This window comes from Scyliorhinus torazame, chromosome 2 (genome assembly GCF_047496885.1).
Source record: "Scyliorhinus torazame isolate Kashiwa2021f chromosome 2, sScyTor2.1, whole genome shotgun sequence".
Taxonomy (NCBI): domain Eukaryota; kingdom Metazoa; phylum Chordata; class Chondrichthyes; order Carcharhiniformes; family Scyliorhinidae; genus Scyliorhinus; species Scyliorhinus torazame.
The window spans coordinates 29,478,862-29,484,861 of record NC_092708.1 but is presented as its reverse complement, the minus strand read 5'-3'; positions in this window follow the sequence as shown (position 1 = coordinate 29,484,861).

The following is a 6,000-nucleotide window of genomic DNA, read 5'->3' as shown; positions in this document are numbered from 1 at the left end:
CCCGGCCAATGAAGGCAAGCATGCCGTATGCCTTCTTCACTACCATCTCCATCTGTGTTGCCCCTTTCAGTGACCTGTGGACCTGTACATCTAGATCTCTCTGACTTTCAATACTCTTGAGGGTTTTCACTGTATATAGGGTGGAGGTGTTGACCTTGGGTAGGGTGCTCTTTCTAAGAGCCGGTGCAACCTCCATGGGCCGAATGGCCTCCTTCTGCACTGTAAATTCAATGATGATGATGATTCCCTACCTGCATTAGACCTTCCAAAATGCATTACCTCACATTTTTCCGGATTAAATTCCATCTGCCATCTCGCCGCCCAAGTCTCCAAACAATCTAAATCCTGCTCTATCCTCTGACAGTCCTCATCGCTATCCGCAATTATTGTTTTGAATTATTTTTCAAGTATGCAGTGGCATGTATTCCAAATCGTCGGTTTGTGTGATCTAATTTACTAATAACCAGGAGCAAAAGGTGAGTTATGATTAACTCAGAAGGTTAGGTTATTCCAGGAGAGGAGTGTTTGCAACTACCCACTCCCTTAAAAACAAACAGACGCAGTTACACTCAAACATACTATAAAAGGGGGGATAGAAAAGGGGGTTTTACAACTATGGATGGTAATAATACACAAACCACAAAATGAACACATGATTTCCAGAGTTAAGGTCAGGAGTCTTTTTTGTAAATTTATTCATGGCATGTGGATATTGATGACTCGTCCAGCATTTAGTGTCCACTCCTAAATGCTCTTAAAAAGTTGGTGCTGAGCTGCCTTCTTCAGCTGCGTCAGTCCACTTGGTGTAAGCACACCCACAGTGCTGTTATGGAGGGTGTTCCAGGATTTGGACCCTGAATATAATTCCAAGTGACCCCGTGACGGTGATATAATTCCAAGGCAGGATGGCGAGTGGATTGGAGGGGAACTTGCTGGTGGTGGCGTCCCACACAAAAGCAGCCCGTGTCCTTCGAAATGGTAGTGCTCGTATGTCTGGAAGGTGCTGTCTAAGGAACCTTGGTGAGCTTCGGCAGTGCATCTTGTAGACAGTACACCCCACTGTTATTGTTGGTCGGTGGTGGAGGGAGTGAATGTTTGTCAATGGCATGTCAATTAAGCAGGCTCTTTCTCTTGGATAGTGACCAGCTCCTTGAGTGTTGTTCAAGCTGCACTCATCCAGGCAAGTGGAAGGTATTCCATCACACTCCTGGCTTGTGCTTTGCAGATGATGGAAAGACTTTGGGGAGTCAGGAGGTGAGTTACTCTTGACAGAATTCCTAACCTCTGACCTGCTCTTGTAGCCACAGTATTTAAATGGCTAATGAGGAACTCTTTTCTGACCTGCAGACTGCCCTGTATATTCTGCATCTTTAGCATGCTAAACTCAATGGGGGAGCTTGTAGAAGCTCAAAGTTCCTTATCCAAATTATGCAATAAACTTTACCTAAAGTATTTCATCAGAACTTTGCTGTCAATAGGTGGAAGATCAAAGTCATCCTGCAGTCCAGCTCTCTGACAGGCTATCAGGAACTTGCTTTGTTATTTAATTAATTAACTGTAACCCATGCTCCTGGAAACTAATCGGAAAACGAATTTTAAAAAGGTTTTGTGTCACTCCTGAAGCCATCATCCACATTCGCTGTCCCGCTCTTTATCTTCGAATACCCATTACTCATCTTTCTACCACTTGTGCCAAAACGCATTCTTTCAAATTGGAAATTAAGGACTGTAAGTTGCTCCAGAATGTTTTGAAAGGAAGAACAGCATTTGGAATGTGAGCATTAAAAAATACTACAGCATTTACAATTGTGCTTTAATGTGCCCACTTCTATAAGTAACAGACTTTTCTTGTAATTCATTCTAAATTTCTGTTTATTTGCAGAATGTAACACTTTGTGACCTTACGTGGCTCAGCTGGTAGAACTCCGAGAACTCTGTATTGGGGGACTGCTATGTGGAGGAACCAACTTTCAGGTGACACATTAAACTGCGACCACATAGGCATATTTGTGTCAATATAAAACAGGGAACTTATAAGAACATACATAAGAACTAGGAACAGGAGTAGGCCATCTGGCCCCTCGAGCCTGCTCCACCATTCAGTGAGATCATGGCTGATCTTTTGTGGACTCAGCTCCACTTTCCGGCCCGAACACCATAACCCTTAATCCCTATATTCTTCAAAAACTATCTATCTTTATCTTGAAAACATTTAATGAAGGAGCCTCTACTGCTTCACTGGGCAAGGAATTCCATAGATTCACAACCCTTTGGGTGAAGAAGTTCCTCCTAAACTCAGTCCTAAATCTACTTCCCCTTATTTTGAGGCTATGCCCCCTAGTTCTGCTTTCACCCGCCAGTGGAAACAACCTGCCCGCATCTATCCTATCTATTCCCTTCATAATCTTATATGTTTCTATAAGATCCCCCCTCATCCTTCTAAATTCCAACGAGTACAGTCCCAGTCTACTCAACCTCTCCTCGTAATCCAACCCCTTCAGCTCTGGGATTAACCTAGTGAATCTCCTCTGCACACCCTCCAGTGCCAGTACGTCCTTTCTCAAGTAAGGAGACCAAAACTGAACACAATACTCCAGGTGTGGCCCCACTAGCACCTTATACAATTGCAGCAGAACCTCCCTAGTCTTAAACTCCATCCCTCGAGCAATGAAGGGCAAAATTCCATTTGCCTTCTTAATCACCTGTTGCACCTGAAAACCAACTTTTTGCGACTCATGCACTAGCACACCCAGGTCTCTCTGCACAGCAGCATGTTTTAATATTTTATCATTTAAATAATAATCCCTTGTGGCACTATTATGAAGAGGAACAAGGGAGTTACCCATGGTGGCCTGGTTGATATTTATCCCTCAATCAACATCACAAAAATAGGTTATCTAGCCATTATCACAGTGCAATTGTGGGAGCTTGCTGTGCACTGCGCCATTTCCGACATTGCAACAGTGACGACACCTCATTTTCTGCAAAGCATTTTGGGACATCATGAGTCCCTTCCCCTCCCTTCCCTCCTTCTGTCCATTCCTTCAGAGAATCATAGAATGTACAGTGCAGAAGGAGGCCATTTGGCCCATCAGGGCTGCACCGCCCCTTGGAAAGAGCACTCTACCTAAGCCCACACCTCCACCCTATCCCAGTAACCCCACGTGACCTTTTTGGATACTAAGGGCAATTTAGCATGGCAAATCTGCCTAACCTGCACATCTTTGGGAGGAAACCGGAGCACCTGGAGGAAACCCACGCAGTCACGGGGAGAACGTGCAGACTCCACACAGTGACTCAAGTCGGGAATCGATCCTGGCGCTGTGAAGCAACTGTGCTAACCACTGTGCTACCATGCTGCGTTCCTTCTTCCTCTCTCTCCCTTCCTCTCTTTCGCCCCATTCCTCTCTTTCTCCCTTCCTGTCTGTCTCTCTTCCTCTCTCTCTCTTCTTCTCTCCCTCTTCCTCTCTCTCTCTTCCTCCTCTCTTTCTTCTTCTCTCTTCCTCTTTCCCTCTCTTTCTGGAACACATCAGCAGCTTTGAAACTTTCTGATGTTGCGAAAGCTGCCAAGAAATGCAAGTTGTTTCTTCATTTCACTTCAACCGTCCTTCATTGCTGAAAACGTCCATCCTCGCAGATCTGAGTCTGCTGTCATGCTGATTTGCCTCATCAAATTTGCGCTGAGAAAGCTGAGCATTAAACAGATGTTACCCTGATGTGAAATGTGCAGAAATGGTGTCGAGTCAGCAAGGGCGGTAAACTGATGCCTCGCAGCATTTCAGCAATATCCGACAGTTTCAATGTTCCCACCAGCAACACTCAGAAACGTCCATCCTGATAGCTGGGGTGTTGGATGTCTGCTTGTTGGGTTTGTGGATCTATGTTCACAGTGCTTTTGACAGCTTTTTAAATCTTTTAAAGGGCTTTGTAGATAAAGACCACACATCAATCGCAGTGTGCTCCTTCCAGTTCACTGCTCACTCAGCCTAGTTCCATTAACCTACATTGGTTCGTTCTGTTCAAGAAGAAGTTATCGCTGTCATAATATGCACTCATGTTCATAATGAGATACAGACAGGCAGTGATGGACACACACAGGAACCAATCACCACACAGAATACAGAACAACCAATCACCAGGCAGGACACTACAGGGTACATTACCAGTATAAAACACACGAGGCAGGAAGGCTCGGCCTCTTCGTACTGGTGATAGCTGTAGCAACAGTCAGGGTGCAATGTACAGTCAGCACCTACTACACATGGCACAGAGCAAGTCTGGGCAAGCCAGACCAAGGTTAGCAAGCTTAGATTAATAGAGTGTCGACTCACAGCGAACTATGAAAATTACTCGGCAAGTTCAATAAAGCCGTGTTGAACCATTTGCAGCGTTGGAACCCTGTTTTCAAGTGATACTACATCGAGTTGCAGTCCGTGTTAATCTAACATAGATAACACATCATGGTACCAGGACAATTAATTCTAACGGACCTAACTCGAGTAAATCTGAAACGACCGGAAAGCAAGTAGCAAACAGCCAGCGATATGGAAAAGATCCAGGCCCCTCCGCAGTTTTCCGGCAACCTCGGCGCTAACTGGAGGGTCTTCAGACAGAAGTTCCTCCTACACCTCGCGGCATCTGACCTTGAGGAAGCATCAGATGGCAGGAAAATCACGCTGCTCCTGGCGACAGCGGGGGATCACGCCATCCACATCTTTAACTCGCTCACGTTTGCCCAAGGAGAAGATAAAGCAAAGTTCCAGACCATTCTGCAAAAGTTCGACAGCCACTATGAAGTCGAGGTGAATGATAGCTTTGAACGGTACATCTTCCAACAGAGTCTTCAGGGTAAGGACGAACCTTTTCACTCCTTTTTGACACATCTCTGCATCTTAGTGCAGTCAAGTAACAATGCCTCGACTGCTGACTCCATGATCTGGAATCAGATTGTTTTCGGGGTCCATTCCGACTCCCAGCGGAGCAGCTCCTTAAAATCAAACGCATGACCCTCCCGATCGCCATCGAAACGTGCGTTGCCCATGAACATGCCAGAAATCGCTACTCCCACATCAAGGCAGCAGAAACGGTAAAACTAGCCTCCCACGAGGCAGAAACTGTACAGTCCATCGCTAGGCTGCAGGGCCTGAACATTGAGGAGAGTGGCCGTTTTGCGGGCTTCAGTAGCCGTATCAAGGGCTTTGCACGGGGCCCCACGCAGGCGCACCGTGACTGGGAGGACAATGCGGCCGAAAACCCTACTGCACATGTGCGAACGTCGGCCGACCGCACTGCGCAGGCGCGAAGGCGCACGGAACGCACTGACGTCAGCATCATGATGTGCCGTAATTGTGACTCTGCCCACTTAAAGCGGCAATGCCCAGCCAAAGGAAGGTGATGTCTACAATGTGGAAAGCCTGGGCATTATGCGGCCTTATGCAGGTCCGCTCCACCGGTCAAAAGCCAGCGATCCCAGCTGCAACGCAGACCTGTCCACTGCATACAGCAAGGCATGCAGGATTCCGATCCCGAAAGCCCCACGGACCCAAATGATGACTGCCTCGAGTCTCCATATCAGCTGGGCATTATCACCACACGTTAGAATGTCTCCTTCACTCATGCAATGCGCCTCTCAATCCTAAGTGGGGATTCTGGTGACAAATGGCGCACTGTGGTTAAAGTGAATCAGTGCAGAATTCAATTCAAACTGGACACTGGTGCGACTGCAAACCTCATATCCCGTGCAGACCTCGACAGCATCCGCGACCAACCCAAAATTCTTCCACCAGCCTGCTAGCTCCTTGATTACAATGACAATGCCATAGCTGCTAGTGGATTGTGTCATCTATGTGTATCCCACAAGGCAATCACGGCAACGTTAAGATTCGAGATTGTCAGGCCTGACAAGGCATCCCTGCTCGGGGCCCGTGTATGTAAACTCCTTAATCTGGTACAGCGAATCCATGCCATGTCCTCTGCACCTCCGACTGCCTCATCTCATGT